The 24,663-nt window shown below is 62.1% G+C and overlaps 1 protein-coding gene across 2 annotated transcripts in view; it reads right to left on the minus strand.

Moving 5' to 3' along the window:
- Positions 1–24,663, minus strand: part of EGFR (epidermal growth factor receptor) — a 133,335-nt gene that overhangs the window by 75,536 nt on the left and 33,136 nt on the right. The window contains exon 1 of one of the 2 annotated variants that reach the window (XM_080663944.1): positions 12,739–12,813. The exons of the other annotated variant lie outside the window; for it this stretch is intronic. The gene's annotated coding sequence lies outside the window, so the exon portion shown is untranslated. Of the gene's footprint in view, positions 1–12,738; positions 12,814–24,663 lie in introns of those variants that run through there. 2 annotated transcript variants of the gene reach the window in all.

Genomic DNA, 24,663 nt, shown 5'->3' on the forward strand with positions numbered 1-24,663 from the left:
TGCCCCGGTGGGGAGCGGGGGGGAGGGGGGGGGAGGGCTCCCCGCCCGGAGTGGCCACCACGTGGTCCCCGGCTGGCAGGGCTGCTGGGGAAGAGAGCAGCCAGCTGCCGCGCGCATTCAGCGGGTCCAAATCTGATTTCTATGCTTTCTGACTCAGTTCCTGGGCTATCAATGGAGGGGAAGCAACAATGATGCCTCCAAGAACAAGAGCGGGGGGCGTCTGGAAGCCCCCCAACACCCCTCCCCGGGAGGAAGCTTTCCTGGAGGCGCTGAGCCCCGCGATTCTGCAGCCAGGCCTGGAAATGCTCTCCAGCTACTCACACCTGGGCCGCGGGCTGCCGGGGCCAGCTGGGCACGGCGCGGGCCCGTGGCTGGGGGCCAGCGAGAGGCAGGGGAGAGGAAGGCAGGCGGAAACTCGTCCCCGGTGAAGTCTGAAAAGCAGGATTTGGAATTCCACTTCCGGACATGAGCAGCGCGGAAACACAGGGATCCAAGGCAGAGGGCGGCTGGCCCCTGACGGCCGTGAAGAAGTTGCCTGTCAGGAATTTCTTCTCGTGGGTACATTCTGAGTTGGGCTACAACGAAGTTAATCATCTTGAAACCGCTACAAAGGCCTGTCGGTCAGTGAGGTGGGCGCCCCTGGGCTGTGCCCAGCCTCTGCCTGCCTGGCCCGGTGGAGGGGGTGGGGGTGGGGGTGGGGGGGCACGCAGAGGGCCCGGCCGGGAAGGCCGCGGGCTGGGCGGCTGAGAGCAGGTGCACCCGGCTGTCTCATCATCTGCTGGGGTTGTTGGGGAGCAGTTCACAGAGACCCTCTCCGCCCCCTCTGGCTACATCCCTATGACGGTTCGAAACGTCTCTTTGGAAATTCTCCTAAGTTCATCTGCACCGTCTCCCTCACCTCCTTGTCCAACAGAATCTTACAATGCCAACGTCAGGCCTGTCAGCCATCCGTGGGTGTGTCATGGCACCCCAGAACTTTCTCTCCTCTGGGCCCAGCCCACCGCCCGTCTGTCCGGCTCGAGAACTGAGTTCGAAAGCTGTGCGTTGCAAAAACACAGCCAACCTCGGAGCAGGACCCGAAGGGACCCCTGCAGAGCTGCACGGAGGAACGATTTTGGTGCCACTCAAACAGAGGATGGCTTGCCCTGGCCGGTGTGGCTCAGTGGATAGAGCGTCGGCCTGCGGACTGAAGGGTCCCAGGTTCCATTCTGGTCAGGGCACAGGCCTGGGTTGCAGGCTCGATCACCCGTAGGGGGCATGCAGGAGGCAGCTGATCCATGATTCTCTTTCATCATGGATGTCTCTTTCTCTCTCCCTCTCCCTTCCTCTTGGACATCAATAAAAACATATTCTTTAAAAAAGGAGGATGGCTTTAGGGCTGTTCTGGCTTTTGTTTTAGAAATGCCAAACAGGGTCTTAAAATTTTTTTTTTCTTTATTATTCACCTCAGAGAGGAAGGGAGAGGGAGAGAGAGAGATAGCAACATCCATGATGAGAGAGAATCATGGATCATCTGCCTCCTGCACGCCCCCGACTGGGGACCGAGCCCACCACCCGGGCATGTGCCCTGACCGGGCATCGAACCGTGACCTCCTGGTTCCTAGGTCAACGCTCAACCCCTGAGCCACACGGGCCCCAAACAGGCTCTCTGTCAGGCGAACAAACCCATGCCCACAGTCCTGGGCCCAAAGGGTCCTTCGGTTCTGTCCTTCGAGGCACAGGTTGCACCTGAAGGAGGAGGCGGCCCCTCGAGTCTCAGGGGGGCCGCCGCCGCCGGCCGAGTGCTGCCCTGACTCACAGTGACTCATGGGAACGAGGCGGCACTGTCGCTGCCTCCCGACCTGCCTCGTCTTGCTTTCTGCCTGGTGGGGAGCAGAGTGGGGGCCCGTCCAGCAAGCACGATGCTCCGAGCCTTGATTTTCGTTTCTTCTGAAGACGGCCATGGGGCTGCACCTCCGGGCCCGACGCAGCTGGAGTCCTGTCCCAGGGAACACTCCCAGCACCCCGTTCTCTGCACTCCCGGAACTCCTCACAGAGCTTCTGACGGGAACGGCCCCAGGAGCATGTGATCCTCGGAAAGAATGAGCCATCCTTGATGGCCTGCGCTTGGATCGCATCCATATTTTATGTGGAAAGGGACTTGAAGTAACTTCGCAGACGCCGTCACCTAATCCCCTGCACAGTTCCAGCTTCCAGGCGGCGGGCCCGGTGCCTAATAAGGCGGCCTGCTCTCCGGTCAGGTTTCTGCACCCCCCTGCTGCACCCGCCCCCTCTCCCGCCTTCCCTCCAGGCGCCCCCATCACATCGCCCTGTTCTTTTTTCATGAGCACCGAGCGTCGTCGAACACTTCCTTGTTTTTTAAAACTATATTTCTATTGACTTCAGAGAGGAAGGGAGAGGGAGAGAGAGAGAAACATCCATGATGAGAGAGAATCATCAATAGGCTGCCTCCGCACGCCCCCCACGGGGGATCGAGCCTGCAACCCGGGCCTGTGCCCTGACTGGGAATCGAACGGCGACCTCCTGGTTCATAGGTCGAAGCTCAACCACTGAGCCACACTGGCCGGGCTTGAGGGAAACCCATTATTCTACTGATCAGCTGCTTCCCCATGTTGCCCATGGAAATGGGAGAGAATACAGGCCGAGTATCACACAGAAACGAATGGAGGGGAAGAGCGGGTAACGGACGGGAAAGGAAAACATCTGTTGTTACAACACGAACTGTTCTGTGCGCACGGTGAGAATATCTGAGTTTCAGCCAACCAGACCCTGTTGAGGGGTACTTACTATTCCCCGCCCCAGACAAAACGGGCGGACTTCTCCGGGGATGTACTTTTGCTGGGAAAGGAAGAAAGCGGGAAGTACGTGCGTGCGTCTACTCACACATTTATTGTCAACGCGACGGTCACGAGAACGAATTCCCTTCGTGGCACGAGCTTCACTTGAGTTGGGAGAGCTGAAGGCAACTCTGGGGTAACAGGGTAATGTCTTCACCCCCCCACCCCCATTTTCAACATCCGCCACCAGGGGGTATGTGTGTGACACCCGATGAACCCAGACTGACACATCACAACCCCCCAAAGCCCACAGTTTACGTCAGGGTTCTCTCTGGCCTGGACACGTCTGGGGGTCTGTACAGATGTGGGACGCATCCATCCACCATGGCAGTGCCACGCGGATCGGTCCAGGGCCCTGACCGTCCTCTGTGCTCCGCCTTGTCACCCCCCACAGCCCCGCCCTTTTCCGGTGTCAGCATCACCCAGCACTCGGCCTCCTCCAACCGGCTGCTTTCACGTAGCCACATGCATCTAGGGTCCCTCCGTGTCCTTCCATGGTGGCTTGACAGCTCACATCAGCACTGACTAACAGTCCACTGCACGGATGGACCCCAGTTTATTTATCCATCACCTCCGGAAGGGTGTCTCCATTCCTTCCAAGTTTTGGGGACAGTGAATAAAGCTGCTGTAACATCCTTGTGCAAGTTTTCGTGTGGACATACGTGTTTTTTAAAAGATATTTGTGTTGATGTCAGAGAGGAAGGGAGAGGGGGAGAGAGAGAGAGAGAAACACCAATGATGCGAGAGAATCATGGATCGGCTGCCTCCTGCATGCCCCACACTGGGGATCGAGCCCACAACCCGGGCATGTGCCCTGACTGGGAGTCGAACCGGGACCTCCTGGTTCATAGGTGGATGCTCAACCCCTGAGCCACGCCAGCGGGGCGTGTTTAAGTCCTTTTGGGTAAATACCAAGGAGCACAAGGGAATTTCTTGAATGCATTTTTAGTCTTAGTTTAAGACACGGAAACGCAACGGAAAGGCGATGAGGCAAACAGGAGCCAGCATCGCTGACCGGCCGTGCTCCGGCCTCAGGGAATCTGGAAACAGCGGCATGCCGGGCCGTGCACACGGTGGGCAGGCAAACGTACTCCAACGTCTAAAAAGGAGAAGATGAGGATCAATACCCGCATCACGGGAGTGCAGGAAACACAGACTCCATGGGTTAACGTGCTACATTTGGGCGGCGAAGCAGCAGCGTTTGTAGCTCACAGCAGCCAAGCACCCGGCTGCACAGATACAATGTATCAGGCAGGTTTCCCGCCGAGGGAAGGCCATGGCAGTGGGACCTCCCTCCGGGTTCCTGCGGGCCAACCAAGCCCGGTGACAGTGCGCTGCTTTCCACGCGGATGCGGGGCCCAGGAGCCAACGCTGGGGGCTCAGGCCTGTTCAACGTGACCACCGAGACGCGGGACATAAAGCCACAGACGGCGCGATGAAACGGCGCCGCGCGGAACGGTGTGCGCCGAGGGACAGCGTCGGAGCGAGGTGACCCGGGAGCTGGAATGGAGACGTGCGCAAACAGCACTGGTTTCCGAAGGGACACGTGGCCCGAGCGTCACCGAGGTCCTGGACCCAGGTCCCCAGGGGCGAGGGCGGGTCCCAGGCCCTGCGGACACCTGCCCCTCGGGCTGCGGGCTCCGGAGGCACCGGGTCCCCTGCCAGGCAGCCCAGCTGACCTGTCACTTCGTCAGAGTGACGGGAACGGCCAGCTGGCCGCAAGGGGGGGCGCTGCTCAGCCTGGGAGGGGGAATCGCTGTCTTTACACTGAGCTGACCACGTTCGCAGGTGGCTCTGAGGGCCCCGCTGAAGGTGAGGCGGGGACGCAGGTCTGGTTTTAATAACAAGTTAGAAAATATTGTGAGAGCTACCAAAAAAAAAAAAAAAAAGGGACGCAGATTGTCCCGTGGAGGGAAGCTCCATGTCACCGGACGTGCCCACGTGGCTTCAGCGGCCCTGGCCCTGCGTGCCAAGGTGGCCGCCGGCTTCCGCCGTGCACCCCTGCGAGGGGGACAGGAGGTGCCCACGTGCGATGGTGAGAGCCTCACGCCGCCCCAGCGTGAGCGGGTGGCTGGGCAGGAGGCAGGGAAACAGCCATCGGGTGAGGAATTCCGCACACGTCCTCTCCGGAGGACCCGCCGCCCGCCCGCCTCCAACTTGGCCCGAACCCGGGACCTGGCCAGGACGCTGTTTGCGAGATGCAGCTCCCACCGCTGTGTACACGGAACATCTGCGGCCACAGGGGCCGGTGCGGGCCACAGCTGGGCTGGCCCGGGGGCGGGCGTGAGCGCACGCTGTGCCCCGGGGAGCGCTGTCCTGAGGAGCTCTCGGCATCACCGAAGCACTCAGAGCCGGCCAGGCGGAGGGGAAGGCTCGGCCGTCTTCCAGAAAGCTCCACGCCACGGCCAGGCGTCCCGGGAGCGGCAGGCCGCTCTGGGGGCCCTGGAGACGCCGCCTGCCCTGAGCGGGGCCCCAAGCCCACCGCGAACGCCGACCCGTTTCCGACACACCCGCCGACGGCTCGGGGCTCCCCGCCGTGTCTTAGAAAACCGCGGGCCAAGGCAGGACCCGCCCGTGAGCGCTCCACAAGGCGCATGTCCCGCATCTGCTCCAGCTCCCAGAGTCAGCGAGCGCCGTCCATCCTCCCTCAGAAACGTCCCGGCGACCCTGGCGGGGGAGGACGGAGCGCCTTTGTCTTTCGTGTTTGTTTATTTTTTGATTCCACATCTGTTCACAGAAGTTGGCAGAAGCCTTGGGAGCGGCTGTGAAATCCACACCCGCTTTCTCACGGGTCAGACCCGGGGACAGGGCCCAGCACTGCACCAGAGGACACCTGACCCCTCCCCGCCGCCCCCGACCTCCGAGCCCGGGGAGGCCGCAGCCCGGCACCCCTCAGGCAGGAGGGTGCCTGCCCCGTCCCCCGACCCCCCAGACTCGGGAGGCCGCAGCCCGGCACCCCTCAGGCAGGAGGGTGCCTGCCCCGTCCCCCACCCCCCAGACTCGGGAGGCCGCAGCCCGGCACCCCTCAGGCAGGAGGGTGCCTGCCCCGTCCCCCGACCCCCCAGACTCGGGAGGCCGCAGCCCGGCACCCCTCAGGCAGGAGGGTGCCTGTCCCGTCCCCCATCCCCCAGACTCGGGAGGCCGCAGCCCGGCACCCCTCAGGCAGGAGGGTGCCTGTCCCGTCCCCCGACCCCAAAGACTCGGGAGGCCACAGCCCGGCACCCCTCAGGCAGGAGGGTGCCTGCCCCGTCCCCCCACCCCTGACTCGGGAGGCCGCAGCCCGGCACCCCTCAGGCAGGAGGGTGCCTGCCCCGTCCCCTGACCCCCCAGACTCGGGAGGCTGCAGCCCAGCACCCCTCAGGCAGGAGGGTGCCTGCCCTGTCCCCCCGCCCCCCAGACTCGGGAGGCCGCAGCCCGGCACCCCTCAGGCAGGAGGGTGCCTGCCCTGTCCCCCCGCCCCCCAGACTCGGGAGGCCGCAGCCCGGCACCCCTCAGGCAGGAGGGTGCCTGCCCCGTCCCCCGACCCCCCAGACTGGGAGGCCACAGCCCGGCACCCCTCAGCAGGGGGTCCTGCGGGGTCTGACCAGCCGCCAGGGCTCCCGGTACGAGGTGCTCCCTCAGGTGAGAGTCAGTGGATGTGTGACCACGAGTCACGGGGTTCATGGTCCACAGGCTTCTGCTAACTCGGCCGGGGCCGTTCTAATGTTTCCCAGGGATCTGCTCCCTGTGCCGGGCCAGGCTGTCCAGAGCCTGTGACACGAGCACACGTAGCGCTCGCTGCGTCCACGTCTCCTCTCCCCCCTCCCCCCCGCCCCCGGCTCCCCCGCATCCCTGAGGCCGCGGCATCGGTTCGACGCCCCAGCAGCGCGTCCGCGGGAAGCGAGTCGGGAAGGGACCTGCTGGGACGCGCTGGGTCAACGCCTCCTCCCGGGTTCCTTACGGGTTCTTCGTGGGAAACTATGAGCCGATACCGGCCTCCAACGTAGGGGTGCTCCAAGCACGGGTCCATCGACGGCCCGAAGCTGCACCCCTGCACCCTCTCTGCGCCTGGGCCTCCGATGGGCCGGCCAGCCTGTCCTCAGACGGTCGCCGGGGCTGTAGGAGGGCGCCCCCTCCGAGGCCCACTGTGCTGTGCCGACCCGCAGCCTGGGCCCTCGAATGGGGCCGCGGCCTCACGCCGGGAGCCCTCTCCCCCAGGACAAGGGCGGGAGGTGGGCCCATTCATTGTCTCCTCCCCCTCAACGGAAACGCGCCTCTAAGACCAACTTCTTCCAAACGATGAATGTTATCAGTGTTGGGCGTCGGGGGGCACACTGTCCCCTGCGATGGGGACAACACGCCGTGCAGGGCCCAGGGACGGCTCTGGACAAGAAGTCCCCCTTCCATGCCCCACACGCCCCACACGGCCGTCCCGGATGGTTTTGCCATCATCAGCCCTGGAGCCAAGGCTTGATGAAGCGGCTGCTCCGTGTCCGTCCGCACCTTCTCGTCCGCCGGCGCCTCCGCGCTCCTGCCTCCTCGCTCAGAGACCGCCCGGCTTCCTCCCGGGAGCCGACCGCTGGCTCGGGCGGACTCCGCGTGAAACAGACACGGCGCCGCTGAGAGAGCCTGGGCCAGTCAGTGCTTGGAGCAGACACAGGAGCCTCCGTGCCCCGGCACCAGGCCACCTCCCAGATGCCAACCCCAACCACACCGAGCAGAGAACACGCCAGGCGGAGCCGCGAGTTCCCGCAGAGGCGCCCGCACCCAGGCTCGCTGCGCGTGGACGGCCACCAACCCCGCAGGCCCCGTGCCCGGCTCAGCCACACCACAGGCTGCTCTGCACTCTCGCCCCTGGAAAGCTCGCAGGGGAAGTGAAGGTTAAAAAAAAGTGGCCTCACACGGGCCTCACACGCACGCCTTTGTATAAAAACATACACGAAGCCTTCACGCCCTATTTCTACTTGTACCTGCGTGTGTGTGTCAAACGCAGGAGCACGTTCTGGAAGCTTCTCGCCCAAACTCCTGGCCGTGCCCGTGGGACACGACCCGCGGGAGCTGGAGGCGTGGTCCTTCCTCCCCGCACTCTCTGCATCCCCTCTGACGTCTCACAGAGACGGCATTTGCGTACCGTGTCAGTAAAGCCAGCCAGCCCAACAAACAAACAGACAAAAAGGGAGGCAGAGAGGAGTGACGGACGGACGGGCAGGTGGTGAGGGTGAGGAGGGAGGAGCCGCGCCGTATGACCCAGAGCTGGGTGTTTTTCTCTCTTTGCTTTAAAAACTGGAGGCCCGGTGCATGAAATTCGTGCACTGGACTGGGGGGGGAGTCACTCAGCCTGGCCTGTGACCTCTCACAGTCCAGGAGCCCTCGGGGGATGTCTGACCGACTGCTTAGGCCCGCTCCCCTGGGCAGCTCCTGCATTGAGCGTCTGCCCCCTGGTGGTCAGGGTGCATCATAGCGACCGGTTGTTCCACCGTTCGGTCGATTTGCATATTAGCATGTTATTGTATAGGATAAAGTGTTTTTATTGATTTCAGAGAAGAAGGAAGTGGGAGAGAGAGAGAGGAACATCCATGATAAGAGAGAATCACGGATCGGCTGCCTCCTGCATGTCCCCTACTGGGGATCGAGCCCGCAACCCAGCCATGTGCCCTGACCGAACCCGGGACCCTTCAGTCTGCAGGCCGATGCGATATCCACTGAGCCAAACCAGCCAGGGCCAGCGCACAACCTTTTCAAACGCCACCGAGAACCTTCCTGGAAAGAACGCAGGGTGCGGCACGGAGGCCGCGGGCACCAGGGCAGCTCTGTGGACGGAGCTGGCGGAGCAGCGGCCCGGCTCCCAGCCAGTTTCCCTGCTTCAAGTGGGCAGTGGGAGCGGGAGAGCTAAGTAAACGCTGGCCGCAGATAATGGGCCATTATGACCTGGACGACTTCCTGAATGGCCCACAGCTCGCTGCTCGTTTCCTGCCCGAGAGAGAAATGTGAGAAGAGCGTCGGGGCAAAGAATGCCGCGCGGGGACGTGGGCAGAGCGGGACGGGACGGCTTAGAAGGTGGAACAAAGGAAGAGGAAAATGTTCTGGTCTCTTGGGGGTCATCCGACCCACACCCCACACGTCTCTCCTGCCAGGGCTGCCTCGATCCCCGCCGTCCGCCGCGGAGCAAAAGCTGGTGGCCTGGGGAGCCGGGACCCCGTGGCCCGAGCAGCGGAGTCGGGCAGTGAGGGCAGAGTGAACGCGACAAAAGGGAGGCAGAGAGAGGGCCTGAGAGAGAGAGGGCTCCCCGCCGCTCCCCTCCAGGGGGAGCCCGGTGGTGTTTGGCTGGCCCCGGACGCGGCCAGGAAACCACAGCTCGGGGACCGCAGCTTCCTCCCCGCCCCCTCCCACCCCCAGCGTCTTCCCAGCCTCTGTCCTCCGAGGCGCGGATCCGTGTCGCTCTGCCGGGCAACCACGGGCTGCCTTTGTGTGTGTAGGTCTGACAAGCTGTAATCATTGGTTTTAAAACAAACAAAATGAAAACAGACTCGCGGAGACAGGGAACAGACTGACAGCTGTCAGGGGGGCGGGGCGGGGGTGGGGAGGGAGGGGGAGGGACTGAGCGAAGGAGAGAGGCCATGGCACAGACAGGAGCAGGTGGTGACCAGAGGGAGGCGTGGGGAGGGGGGAGGGGGCGGAGGGGGGGGGAGGAATGGGGACGGGAGAAGGCGTGACTTGGGTGGTGAGCACACAGCACAATATCCAGATGAGGTATCAGAGGACCGTGCACCTGAAGCCGCTCTCCTTTAGTAGCTGGTGTCACCCCAATAAATTCAATTAAAAACACGAGGCATGTGAGCATGGGGTTCCGTGAGAGTTAGGAGGCGGCCTCCTTAGCTGCTCTCCTTCCAGCAAGCGCCGGAGAACTGTGCGCTCACAGCCGCTCCTGCTCCCGCTCAGGGGCGTCCGGGTCCCCGCCTGCTGGCCCGGGGAAGCACCCCTGCACCCCTGGGGACCCCGAGGCGCCCAGCCGCCGGAGGCTGTCCCCCTTCTGCAGGACAGGAGGTGGCCGAGGGCAGGTGTGCTCAGGGCAGCGCCTCAGTTTCTCCCGGACCTCAGCTACGAGCACCTGGCCTTTGTCAGGTCTGCAACCCACGCCCAGGAGAAGGCTGGACGCGGTGGACCCACGGCCGCTCCGAGCGGCAGCAGGAACGACCAGGACGAGTGTGCGTCCCCGCTCAGCACTGCGTCCCCCGCTCAGCACTGCGTCCCCGCTCAGCACTGTGTCCCCGCTCAGCACTGCGTCCCCTGTGTCCCCGCTCAGCACTGCGTCCCCGCTCAGCACGGTGTCCCCGCTCAGCACTGCGTCCCCGCTCAGCACGGTGTCCCCGCTCAGCACTGCGTCCCCGCTCAGCACGGTGTCCCCGCTCAGCACTGCGTCCCCCGCTCAGCACTGCGTCCCCGCTCAGCACTGTGTCCCCGCTCAGCACTGCGTCCCCTGTGTCCCCGCTCAGCACTGCGTCCCCGCTCAGCACGGTGTCCCCGCTCAGCACTGTGTCCCCGCTCAGCACTGTGTCCCCGCTCAGCACTGGGTCCCCCGCTCAGCACTGGGTCCCCGCTCAGCACTGCGTCCCCGCTCAGCACTGTGTCCCCCGCTCAGCACTGCGTCCCCCGCTCAGCACTGTGTCCCCCGCTCAGCACTGTGTCCCCCGCTCAGCACTGTGTCCCCGCTCAGCACTGCGTCCCCGCTCAGCACTGTGTCCCCGCTCAGCACTGCGTCCCCCGCTCAGCACTGTGTCCCCCGCTCAGCACTGTGTCCCCCGCTCAGCACTGCGTCCCCGCTCAGCACTGCGTCCCCCGCTCAGCACTGCGTCCCCCGCTCAGCACTGTGTCCCCCGCTCAGCACTGTGTCCCCCGCTCAGCACTGCGTCCCCGCTCAGCACTGCGTCCCCCGCTCAGCACTGTGTCCCCCGCTCAGCACTGTGTCCCCCGCTCAGCACTGTGTCCCCCGCTCAGCACTGTGTCCCCCGCTCAGCACTGCGTCCCCGCTCAGCACTGTGTCCCCCGCTCAGCACTGCGTCCCCGCTCAGCACTGCGTCCCCGCTCAGCACTGCGTCCCCCGCTCAGCACTGCGTCCCCGCTCAGCACTGTGTCCCCGCTCAGCACTGTGTCCCCTCTCAGCACGGCGTCCCCACGCCCCTGCGCGACGAGGAAGGAGACCGTCCCCAGAGCGGAGCCGGGGGCGTGCCTGCGCCCTCAGTGCGTGCGTCAGAGGCCTGCTCCCGGGCTGTGGAGAGACCCGCCGTAACCCTGGTTAATCATTCATCCCGCTCCCTGTCTGCGGGGGCCCCACCAAAGGCAGGTTTCGCAACGCTTCCTGCTCCGGTCGGTTTCCTGCGGGAAATCTCTACCTGCAGACCCGGGGGACACACACGGGCCGTCAGGGCATGAGCAGAGCTGTTCCGCTCGAACACACACCACCAAGCCTCCGTCTTCACTGCGCACCTTCTCAGGGCGTTGACCTGAGCGAGCAGCGGCTGGAAATGGGGGCCGGGAGCTTCGCGTCCCCACCCCCCTCCACCTCCCGATAAATGATGGAGGTCGCTGGGTCGCCCTCAGGCCATAGATCAACAGGGCACCACATCGGGCTCAGTGACCGACTTGCTGGGAAAACGGGAGGAAAAGAAATGAGCGCCTGGTTACCGCAGCAACCCAGGCGTCTTCCCGCCGGCGGAACCCCTCCACCGAGGAGCAGAGCGACCGTATCAGAGGCGGAACCACAGCCCCAACCCCGTCACCTCCCCGCCCCCCCAGACAAACATTAACGCAGCACGGCCACAGCCTGCGTCTGCGACAAAAAGGAGAGGAAGGGAGAGCTGCAGGGTTTCGGCGAGCTCTTGGACGGGACGCCGAAGGCCCGGAGACGTGTGATGAGCGTCATCGTTACAGGCTGTGCCCGGCCAAAGGCCATGTCACGTACGGGTCACAGAGATAAGCGGCCGCGGGAGGACATGTTTGCGGAGCCCGGGTGTGACGGGGGCCGGGACGCGGACAGCATTCTCCACGCGGGGAACGCTCGCGCTGCGTCCGGCTCTGCTGAGACCCTGGCGGGGGGCCGGGGCGGGGGGGGGGGGCGCTCTCTTTCCCACTGGTCTATCCTCCGGGCCCCTCCAGTGCTCTTCCCCGCCCGGCCCTGGGTGCTGGGCCCCCGTCTCCCACCCTGGCTGTCCCTGGGTCACGGGCACGGTCCCCAGCTTGGCTGACTGGGTTCCTGAGGCGCCCCGCTCCCCACTTCCAGGCCCGAGAGCCGCTGCACCCGCTGTGCCCCCCCCCCAAAGCGCCCCCGCGAGGTTTCCTTTCATGAGTGCAGCCATCTCTCGCACCCGAGGGTGCCTGCGGCCTCTGGGGTCCCCAACATTCCTGAGGGACCCCAGTCCCTGCTCTGGCCTGCCTTCTGGCTCCACACACGCCCTCGCCCGGGTCAGCTCCCCGGGGCGGTCAGCATCCCTGTCATTTAATCACATCATCATCTCCAGGGAGGATGGAGACGAGAGAGAGAGAGAGAGAGAGAGAGAGAGAGAGAGAGAGAGAGAGGAGGGGGGGGTCTGGCCCGTGAAACGGCACAGGTGCACCCACGTGCATCTTCATGGTCAGGAAAACCACACCGAGGACCAGTCTTCACTTTCTGCGCGAAGGACGAGACGGAGACCGGAAAACGCCACGAGGACACAGCTCTGCGCGCGTGCCGTGCACGTCATGCGGTTCGTTAGTTAGCGCGTGAGCCCCCAGGAACAGGACTTCACGGTCGCCACGCACCTCCCGGGCAGGGGGGGGGGGGGTTCCAGGTTCCCCCTAAAGCGCCCGCGTGGACTGGGATACCCGCATCTGGGGGATGACACTGTCCTGGGCTATTATTATTGCCACTTCGGCTACAGAAACTCACAGCGTTCCTGGGGGTTTAAGGATATTGAACATCTGTTACTACGTCCGTCGATCCATCCAACGATGAGAATCACACTTCAGCTTAGAATTCCAGCCAGGCAGGCCCCCGAGGAACGAATCAACACACACGTCGTTGGGGCTTGAATACATGTTGGCGGACGAAGGGGTGCTGCGGGACTGTCTCAGCGGGCAGGGCAGGGCCTGGCGGGACGCGTTCCTGCCAGACGTCCCCTCGATCACTCACCAGGGAGGCCCAAGCGCGCGGCCGGACAATGCCCCGCGGCCGCCCCCGGTCGGAGGGAAGCGATCACGCCATGGGCTTGTTTGTCTCTTTTTCCAAGACCTGCTCTCCCCTGCTCTCCGGCGCCCCGCCCCGCGGAAAGCCAGCCCATTGAGTTAACGGTCTTTTCAGCTCGGCCGATTCTGATGCCGAGTGTGGATTTGCATGGCTGTCTGCACAATCCTATTGACAAACGAGCTGAAAGGGAGAGAGAGCTCGGGGCCCAGTACATCGTGCAGCCCGGCGCTTGCCAGGGAAGGCAGCTGTGGCCGCTGACAGCCGGCGTGTCCTCCGCGGCCGCTCCGCCCCCAGCCCCAGGCGGCCACGGCGCGGGACCCCCAGCCTCGGGTCGCCAGCCCCGGCTATCAAGTTCAAGAAGACCCGTTCCCAAGATCCGGGAGGGACACTGCTGAGTGTCAGCTGGGACTGCATCTGGGGAAAACCTCAGACGGACAAATGTGTTCCAAGATACGGTTTTTTTTTTCGTTGTTTGCATGTGCGTGCCTGGCGTTGCTCAGCGCACGGCGTGGTGAGCGGTTCTGAAATCCCACAAGAACGTTTCTGTCCTAAAAGCCCCAAGACAAGCACTCTGTCTTCGTGTCTGCGACGCAGTGGGTGACACGACCCCCAGGTGAAGCGCGGAGCCCAGGCGACGTGGCTGCGGACGAGGGAGCGGGGCCTCGGCCCCCCAAGACAGGGAGAGGCGCAAAGGCCAGGGACCCAGCCTGGCAGAGAGGCGGCCTCGGCCAGGGAAAGTGCTCAATGCCCTTGTTCTCTCAGCGCGATCGCTGCCCCACCGGCCTGCCCCCGAGAAGAAGCAGCCCCGGCCCTGGGGACCTGCCCTGACCCAGTCAGTGATGGTCCCAGCTGCCTACCTGCCCTGTCTCCTATGTGCTCCCAGGGGCTCTTCAACGCTCTGAGGGCACGACCCTCCCCACCCTGAGGGCACGACCTCCCCCCCAGGCGGGCACGACCCTCCCCCACCATGCGGGCACTGCCACCTGGAGTCCGAGCTCCAGCACGATGAGAAATACATTTTTGTTGTTTATAAGCTAAAAAACAAGCTTTAAGAAGGTGAATAAGTGATTTTATGATATTGTGAGATGTTTTCTTATTTTAAAAAAATTTTAATTGATTTTGAGAGAGAGAGAGAGAGAGAGAAAGAGGAAGGGATAGAGAGAGAACAGCTGTCCCCTGCTCGCCCCCTATTTGGGATCCAGCCTACAGCCCCGGCATGTGCCCTGACCGGGAATCGAACCGGCAACCTCCCGGGCTCCTCAGGGAGAAGTGGGACACAGCAGACAGACATGCTCCTGACAGCAGCTAAGAGACGATGCCATGATGCAAACTCAAAACTGAGCTCAGCCCGGCTGGCGTGGCTCCGTGGCTGAGCGTCCGCCTAGGAACCAGGAGGTCAGAGTTCGATTCCGGTCAAGGGCACAGGCCCGGGTTGCAGCTCGATCCCCAGTGTGGGGCTGCAGGAGGCGGCCGATCCATGGTTCTCCCTCCTCATTGATGTTTCTCTCTCTCTCTCTCCCCCTTCCCCTTCGAAATCAATAAAAATATATTTAAGAAATAAATAAAAGCATCTGTCAGTGTTTCTCCAAACAGGACTGAGCGATTGGTGGCGGTGCAGCCGGCAGTCAGGAGGTGAGTGGAGAACCGTTCCTGAAACAGATACGTGAGCTGACGTGAACGGGTCTGAGACAGCAGAGCCTTCGCACGGAGAAGTCCTTCCGGAAACGGGAAACGGCGCCCCATCCCCGGCGACAGCAGTCCAAGGCCCCGTGCTGCCCACGGCTCCGCTCCCCACGCCCGGCCCCGGGTGGGGATGCTGGGCTCCCCCCGCCCCGCCCCACGCCCGGCCCCGCCCCAGGCAGGGATGCTGTCACCAGCTCCGTGGTCCCCACAGCAGAGTGCAGGCGCAGGCACAGACGGCTTAGGAACCTACCAACCCCCCTCGGCTGGCAAGCGGGAGAGCTGGGATTTGCACCTCGTTGGCCCGATCCCGACCGACGTGCTTTTCCCACGGGGACACGCACCACGGAGGAAGCTGTAAAACCCACTGTGACTCAGTCCCGTGAGCCCAGGCCGGCGACGTTCCTCAAGGAAGAAGTCAGTCCCCGGTGGCTGTGCTAGTAACCGCTCGGACACGTGCAGGGGCGGCTGTAACAGTGCAGGACAGCTGCACACGGACGTGGCGTCAGCACTTGGACTTTCTGATGAAGTCCACACTCTCCAGCCTCCTGCAGGCCACCTGCAGAATGCAAGCCGCCTGCGCCGTCCAGGCGGGGTTGGTAACGTGTGTGCATTGGGGGGTGACCCTGCTGGGAACCCCACAACCGGGCCGACTGCGCAAGTCTGTGGGTGGGCCTCCGCCGTCTTCTCCCGGCCCTCGAACCCCCGGCGAGACAGGCATGCGCTGAGAACGGCTCTGCTCTGCATGTTGCTGAGTGCCTGCGCATTGCCCGGGCCGGCCCGGGGCGGGTGTCCACCGTCTTTGAAGCGGTACGCCACACTCCGCAGCGTCTTCCTGGACGAGACCTGAATGGGCTGAGCCCATTTCCGTCAGATAGACGTTGTGGGTGTTTCTCTCCTTCACAGCTGATTGGGGGAGAGCTGCGTGATTCCGCACTGATGTGAAAGGAAGATTCCAAACTTGCTAGTGTTTTAGTGCAACTGGAGCTATGAGAGTCCTTGCGAGCCATGCACGTGCGCGCCCGTGCATACACACACACACACTCACACTCACACACTCACACACACACACTCACACACACACACACACACTCACACACTCACACACACACACTCACGCACACTCACACACACACACTCACACTCACACACACACTCACACACACACACTCACACACACACTCACACACACACTCACACACACACTCACACACACACTCACACACTCACACACACACTCACACACACTCACACTCACACACTCACACACACATGCGCACATACGTGCACACACACACTCACACATGCATGCGCACACTCACACACACATGCATGCACACACGTGCACACACACGCGCGTGCACACACACGTGCGCGCGCACACACGTTGGTAAACCTGTTTAGAAGGAGTGTTCCCTCTCTGAAGAGACGATGAGACTGAACAACGCGTGTGGATTCCCACGACTCCGCCAGTGCACACAGGCTGGGCTGGGAGCAAACAGCCTGGCCCTCTAGTTCACTGTATTTTAAATATTTACTCACTTCTGTCCCACCCTCACCCATCCCCTCTATGCCCTCTCTTGGCCCGATGTCTTAACAGACCCAGGCTATCTGTTGTCAAGTCTCTTTTCAAAAAAAATCTGAGAAAACGTTTCACTTATTTTTTGGTGATTCTGAATTTAAAAAATAAAAATAAAGAAAAGGTAAGACACAACGGTACGTCAGGGAAGGCCCGTGGGGCCCCGGTTCCGAGCGCCCCTCCCTCCTCCTGGTCCCGGGAGCCTGCGCACAGAACAACCGAGGCTGTTTTGGAAATAAGCCCGTGATCGGTATCTGCGTTTTCCATGATCGCATGAATTAATGGCATTCTTCCTGCTTCTGAACATAACACAGATGCTCCGGATTCCTTCCCGCTTCCTTCCTAGCAGCGCGGGGAGAGGCCGGCAGTGTCAGCCGGCCGCAGGGCTGAGGGGCAGCGAGCTCCTCTCATCCCGAAGCCGCGGCCCAGACCCCACCAAGGGCAGGCAGTGGCGCTGGGCTCGGGGCTGGGCCCCACACGGCCTCCTGCTGGGGGGCTCCCGCGGCCCCCGCCTGCCCCAGCGACCGAAGGCAGCGGCACGCGCACAGCCAGGCTGCTGTGGAATAAGGCGCGGCTTTACCAAGCTGGGGTTCGGAAGACTCTTCAATCGATTCTTCTCCTTTTCTTATGAGAGACCTGGGCCAGCCCATCACGAAGCCGATCCAGGGACCGGAACAGCCAGCGAGGAGACACACAGCCTGGCGTGTGAGCTTCCTTCTCGCACACGCTTGTGCACGCGCTTCTGAACCCAGCACTAGCGTGCATCGTGACATAACGGGGCGTAACTGGGTCATCTGCAAACGGACGTCTGCACGGCCGCCATTCTCTCGTCCGCAACGGGGACCACCGGACTGGAGACGGCAGGTCCCGTGCCAACACAGCCCCGCAGCGGGTTTGCTTTGTCTGTGTATTTCTGCATGTGTGTGTCTGTGTGTGTGTGTGCGCGCGCGTGTGCATTTAAATCCCAGAACTCCACACGGAAATTTGATAAAAACTTGGACACTTCGGTCCTTTTCCTGCTCTGGCTCCGGCGATCACTCAGGAAAGGGCCCCCTTGCTCATGAAGCAGGCGGGTTGGCGATTCTTAGGAGAATCACCAGCCATAGGAGAGCAAGTCGATGGTATCAGGGGACCCAGCAGAGAACCATGTCAGTTGTCAAAGCCTGCGCTGTCTCCCAGAAACAAGGAAGGTGCGTGCACCCGAGAGGCAGGGAGACCAGAGCCTGAACAGACTTCTCCAAAGAGAACAGGCAGGAGGCCGACGGACATGCGAAAAGATGCTCAGCATCCCTAGTCATCCGAGAGATGCAAGTCAGAAGCACAGGGAGGGACCCCTTTGCCCCGTCAGAACGGCCGCCATCAACACGTCAACGAACACGTGCTGGGAGGGTGCGGGGCAAAGGGACCCCTCGTGCCCTGCCGGCGGGAAGGCAGACTGGTTCAGCCGCTGTGGGGAACAGTGTGAAGTTTCAGCAAAAAAAAAAAAAAATGAAAAATGGAACCGCCTTAGGACCCAGCGACCCCACTTCTGGGAATTTATCCAGAGAAACCTGGAACTCTGATTCGGAAGAATGCATGCACCCTATTTCGCTGCAGCGTTATTTATAGCCGCTGAGATCTGGAAGCAGCCCAAGTGCCGTCAGTAGACGAGTGGACGGAAAAGCTGCGGGACGTGTTCACCGGGGAATACGGCTCCGCAGTGAAAGGAAGGAACGCGTACCTTTGGGGACGGCGCGGAGGGACCCGGAGCGCGTCATGCGGAGTGAACTAAGCCGCTCAGAGAAAGACAAGCGCCATGTGATCTCACTCACAGGTGGAATCTAATGAACGAAATACACTGACAAAGTAGAAACAGACTCACAGATACAGGGAACAGACTGACAGCTGTCAGAGGGGAGGGGGCCGGGAGCTGGCTGGAGAAAGTGAAAGGACTAAGCGGAAAAATAACAAAAAACGCACGGACACAGACAACAATCTGGTGGTGGTTCTCAGAGGGGGAGAGGGCGGGGCAGGTAAAGGGGGACCCACGGGGACGTAAGGAGACTGGACCTGAGCGGTGAACACGCAGTATAATACCCGGATGCTGCGTTGTAGAACTGTACCCCCTGAAACCTATGTCATTCTATTAACCAGTGTCGCCCCAATCCTATCTAATAAAGAGGGAATATGCTAATTAACCATCACTCCGTCACAAAGATGGCTGCACCCACAGCTGAGGCCAAGTTCCCATAAGGAGCCTTAACAAGCAATCAGCAGGGACCTGAGGCTACGCCTTCCCCCGTCCCTGTGGGGCTTGACAGGGGATCTCAGGCCGCACCCCCCACCCCAGCACCGAGCTAGGGGACCTGAGGCTGCGCCCCCCTGCCTGGCCGGGCTTGACAGGGGACCTCAAGGTGCACCCCCAGTGCTGGGTCAGGGGACCTCAGGCCATGCCCCCCGTCCTGGCGCCGGGCCAGGGGACCTGAGGCTACGTTCCCTGCCTGGCAGGGCTTGACAAGGGTGGGACTAGCCAGGTCTGGATCTATCCCAATGAGGAGGGCTGGGGGCAGTCAGGTCTGGGTCTCACAAGATTTTGAGGCGCATGTGGGTGGGCAAAGACTTGACTCTGGGTCCCATGGTGCGCCCCAGACTCTGACAGGAGGAAGGTGTTCATATACATTTTACTAATTTTCTTTCATCTCTGACACTTCTATTACAGAGAAAGGGAAAATAGCAATATTAAATTATTTCCTCTAATTAATCCCCCTTTAATGTGCACGAATTTCATGCACCGGGCCACTAGTAAACGCAATAAAAGTAAACGTAACCGCCACAACAGAACAACGGCAGGTGAGTGGAGAGGAGCGGCTGAGAGACCCGGGCCCGTCCCTCACCGCCGACGCCTCCTGGGGGAGCGTGGTGTCGCCGCCGGCGCAGTCACGACCGCTCCCAGCCGGCCCCACGTGCCGGTGGCCGGTCCGCGGAGCCACGGTCCCAGGCTGCGGGAGCCGCTCAACAAACACCTCGGCCACGGGCAACGGGCTGCGGTGCTTCCTGGCGTCCCTGCTCTCGCTCCGCACTTTCATCCTCCAACAGCAGCGCCTGTTAAGGCGGCCAACATGCGAGGAGTCACCCCGATACGTCCCGTGATGAACGCCGCTTCCGGGACCCCCCGCCCCCGGCCCCCCCTCTGTCACGGGCTCTGGGACGCGCGTTACCGCTCCGGCCTCACCCAGTGCAGCTCCTGTGAACGGGGAGTGGCCGGGCGGCTCGCTGGGGACTCAGCAGCAGGGGAGCCGTCCACCCGCGCCCCCCGGGAAGCCCTTACTCAGAGCATCTGGGTGTCAGACGGGAAAAGCCCCGCATGCAGTGAGAGCCTCGGAAGGCGGAGGGAGCCTAGGAGTGCACGGCTGAGAAAGTGGGGGATCCTCATCTATGCCTCCCCCCAATGCATGAAGGTCCCCCCCACCCGTGCATGAAGGTCCCCCCGACCCCGAGAGATACCACTTCCAGGTCACTCAGGCGGGCGTCTGCAAGCCTCCGAAAGCCCCTTTCGATGCTTTTGGAGAAATGGTTCTACCACCGTGGTGGCCGCCCTGATGTTGTTATGTGTGGTGTGTGCGGTATGGCGGGGTAGGGGGGACCCTGTGCACGGGGGCCAGCTGACCAGGGGCTGCTGGGGGGTGGCTGTTGGCTGGGACACGGCTGACCTGGCCCACGAGGTTGGTGCCCACCCCGCTCTCCCTCCACCCGCACCGCCCCTTTGTTTGGCGTTTGAGGTGCGATGAGGTCAGTGAGCGGAGCTGCGTGTGGCTGGGAAGCAGCCTTCCTCCCGCGCTCCCGGGCCGTCTCCGCCCCTGCCTGCGGCTGCCCCGCTCTGCAAGTCCCTGCGGACAGACAAGAGCTTCCACTTCCACCCGAGGCTTCGACGGAACCAAAAACGAGCAGAACGAGCCCGAGTCTGAACGACCCCGTGAGAGAGAGAAAGCGCATGGCCACCACGCGGGCCCTTTTAATCCGTTGGGTTTGCATCCGTCTGTCTCGGTTTGTACTTCAGAAATGGGAGGACGGCCCTGGGTGGTTTGGCTCCGGGGATAAAGCTTCCGCCCACGACTGAAGGGTCTTGGGTTCGATTCCGGACAAGGGCGCGGACCTCCGTTGCAGATTCGACCCTGGCCAGGTTGGCGCACGTGCAGGAGGTAACCAATCAGCGTGTCTCTCTCTCACATCAACGTTTCTCTCTCTCTGTTCCCCTCCCTTCCACTCTCTCTAAAAGTCAATGGGGAAATACCCTCGGGTGAGGATTAACGAAGAGAAAGAAAGGGACATGGGCTCTGAAAGGTGGGGGGCCCTTTCTGGGCGTCTGCGGGCTGATCCATCCTCCTTCACACAGCACCCCGCCTGCACAGCCGGCCTCCTGGCGGGCAAAGGCATGGCACGTGAGTACGAACCCAGAATTCCTCTGTGTGACAGCCAATCGTGGCCCGTGGACCACGCGACCTATCAGCACACGTGTATATACGGAGGTGTGCCTGGAAACCAGCTTGCTATTATTACCATTGAACTCTAAATGTTAAGGACACAGGTTAAAGAGATATACACTGCGGCCCATCACACGGGTGTTTCCTTGGGGTTGGGCAGGGTTTCCTTCCGTGCAGGGAAGACGCATCATCCTGGTCGTGAAAGAGAAAAGCCACCTCCTAGTACCCTCAGGCAAGTCAACCTGGAGCCCCGGACACGGCTTCTTTCCTGCCTCTATGGCCGAGACGCGGCTGGGAAAGAACGTAAGAACCGCCTTCCCTCGCAGCCAGGGCGGTGGAAGGCAGCTGACAAAAAATTCATTAAAACCTTCATGGCTTTTGTGTTCGCTTTTTCCCTGCGAGAGAGGGGGCTGCCTGTGGAGGCGAAAAGCCAAGAAAACAAGTGTCACATCGCCGTGTCTCTCTGTCCTCCCTCTCTTCCTCTCTCCCACAAATCCACGGGACAATGTCCTCGGGGAGGATGAACCGAGAATAAAAGGAACAGCCTCTGGGATGCCGACAGCCCAACCTCCGAGAGGCGTCCTGGGGAGAGAACATCTTAAGTGGAGTCCTAGTCTTCACGTAAACAAAGCCTCACGCCACGGAGTACTAGGCGGCCCTGAAGAAGGGGGGCCTTAGCCTTTGGGACAGCCTGGAGCAGCCGGGGGCAAACTACGGCCCGCGGGCCGGATCCGGCTGTTCTATCCGGTTCTCTTGCTCTCCCCTCCGCTCCTTTACTTTGAATTTATATTAGTTCACACAAACACTCCATCCATGCTTTTGTTCCGGCCCTCCGGTCCAGTTTAAGAACCCATTGTGGCCCTCGAGTCAACAAGTTTGCCCACCCCTGGCCTGGAGGGACATGGAAAACATTCCGCTAAGGGAAATAAGCCAGACGGAGAAAGACAAATACCACACGATCTCACTCACGTACGGAATCTAATGAACAAAAGGAATCGGCCAACAAAATCAGACCCGAAGCAGGGAGGCGGGGAACACACTGACAGACGGCCATGTGGGATTGGGAGGACGGGGAGACAGAAACCAAAGAAGGTCTATACTTCTAGGCGTAGCCCATGGCCACGGGCGACAGGGTGGGGGGTGGGAGGAGGGGGAAAGAGGGGAAATAGATTTCTGTAAAAAAAAAAAAAAAAAATCGATGTTTTGTTCATCCTCTTCCCTCCCCCACGCCTGGTCTTTTCATCTTAGACACACACACTCAGCCCCTCCGCAATCCTCCCGCCGCCCTGAGGATTCCGGAATGTTCCAACGACTTCGGCACACGGGGTCCCGGCTAAGTGGAGGACCAGAGTGAAATAAAAGCCGGGGCCTTGATGACTTCGCCAGGAAGAAGCGGTCCAGGAGAGACCAAGGAGGAAATGAGGGGAAGCGGAACGTGGCCAGAAGGCAGAAAGGGATGGAGACGCGGGAGGTGGGAGGCCCATTTCCGGGCATCGAGTCCTTCATTCATCTCCGTGTTGGAAACCGGACCCCCATCTGCTCTTCCCATCAGACCCGACGGAGGAGGTGGGGATGCGGTGGGGGCCGTGGAGCCCACGGGCGGGCAGCACAGGGCACGGGCTGGGCGCGGGGAGTTTGGGGACATCGCTGTGCCTCTCTGTCCTCCGTCTCCCCACAGTAGGGTCGACTCGGGGTGTCGCTCTCACAGGCCCCTGGGAGCACGGGAAGGAGGGGACGGGGGAGCAGCTCGGGGCTGGCTTGGAGCAAGCACCCAGGACGTGGGAGAGTCCTCTCGTCCGAGCAGCGAGGGCCCCGCACACTTTGGGTGGAAAGCACAGTGTCAAGCCCAGAGCAGAACACCGCGTTCAGCAGCAGCTTTTCCAGGTGTGGCCGGTCAGGTATCTCCAGGTGGCTCAGATCCTGGCAAGGAAGAAAGGCGACTGGGATTCAGAACAACCCCCCCCCCCGCCCGTGGTGAGACATGATGTGAGCCACAGGGACACGTGGCCGTGGCCTGCCCATCAGACACCTCCGAATGGCACACACATGCATCATGGGAAGGGACAGCACCAACTTATACTTGGAAGCCACACCCACGTCTCCATGCTCATGAGCAGCAACGATGGAGGAAACACGTGTCCGTACGAGCCGGCAGGGATCCAGCCTGAACGCCCACCGTCCTTCGTGAGTTACATCCCGGGCTGTGACGGGCTCTGATCCGAGTCCCAGGGTTAAGAGGAGGGTCCTCGGGGTGTGTGGCCCTCCACGTTTGCGTCTCCCTCTCCTTTCCTCATCTCACTCCAACTCATTCCTGCGCTTCGGAAGCCAGAACGCCTGCCTCTCACGCCGGGATGGCGCGCGGGAGACGATGCGGCCAAGTACCCCGCCGTGTCTGTGCAGACTGATCTTCATTCAGAAACGGGGTTCCTTCTCCACACGTCCAGGGGGCGGCGATGCTGGGGCCAGGCCCGGCTCTGGAGCAGCCCTCCCTCCCTCCCCCATCACGGCCCCCCTTGCTTCTAGCCTCCGGGGTCCCCTGCTCTCAAGTCTGGATTTTTGACTTTCCACGGACCCCCCAGCGTGTTTCCTCTCCTGGCTAATGGGGTCACTTAGTTCCTCCTCCAGGCCCCTAAATTCCCCCGGAGCCGAGAGTAGAGTTTGTAGGGCTGGCCAGTCGGACCCCGCCTCCCCCATGGCAGCCTGGGACCAGGATCTTCTGAGGATCCGTCATTCGGGCCATTCATCTCCAACAACCGGACCCCCTCAGTGACTTGGGTGTTTGCAACGCTTCATTCTTTGGGGGCCGCATAAAATATGTCCGTCGAGTGATAAACTGCCGGGGGGGCCAAGGAGTGAGCTCATCGCTGGTCTAACTCGTTCAGTCTCCTGGCGAAGTGCCAACTGTCTTGTGTCCAAAAACCCACACATGGAAATGCGGTTCCACACGGAGAGACGCTTACCCTCACGCCGTCGTTTATGTCTGACACCCTTCCAGGCCTTGGTCCGCGGGCGGGCAGGGTTTGTCTCCTGGTCACTCTGGCCCAGGACGCTCGCATTTGACCGGCGCCCCGCAGGGGGAGCTGGGCTGTGGACACAGGGCCCGCGCGCCCTGCCCCTGCGGCTGACGCTCGCTCGCACGGACGTGGAGAATGATCCTGGTAAAGACACAGCCGGGTCTAACCGGAAGCAGCTGAGGACGGTGGGAAGCAGCGCTCTCTCCACCGGGGCGGCTCTCCTTCCTGTGGGGGCCAGTGGGAGGGGCCGGGCCCGCGGGCCGCACCACGCCCCCTACAGGAGAGCCAGCATCCCACCCGCACGAGGCCGCCACGTCCCCCGCACGTGGCCTGTGCAAGACCACGAACAAGATCCACTGGTTCCCTTCCCATGACTCACGGAGGGACGGGCATGCTGTTCCCGACTCACACATCGCTGGTGGGAATGCCAGTCCAGAGCACCCGCAGGGCGCCTGGGCTGGAGGCTGCACCCGGTTACCAGCCAGGGAGCGCCTCCCAACACACAGTGCATCTTCTGGAGGGTCACTTGGAAGACAGGTGCGAGCAGAGGACAGGTGCGAGCAGAGGAGAGGTGTGAGGCAGGGGACAGGTGTGAGCCAGGGGACAGGTGGGTGACAGGGGACAGGTGTGAGCCAGGGGATAGGTGGGAGGCAGGGGACAGGTGGGTGACAGGGGACAGGTGTGAGCAGGGGACAGGTGGGAGGCAGGGGACAGGTGCGAGCAGGGGACAGGTGGGAGGCAGGGGACAGGTGCGAGCAGGGGACAGGTGGGAGGCAGGGGACAGGTGGGAGGCAGGGGACAGGTGCGAGCAGGGGACAGGTGGGAGGCAGGGGACAGGTGTGAGGCAGGGGTCAGGTGTGAGGCAGGGGTCAGGTGTGAGGCAGGGGACAGGTGT

This window comes from Plecotus auritus (assembly GCF_963455305.1).
Source record: "Plecotus auritus genome assembly, chromosome: 4".
NCBI classification, from domain to species: Eukaryota; Metazoa; Chordata; class Mammalia; order Chiroptera; family Vespertilionidae; genus Plecotus; species Plecotus auritus.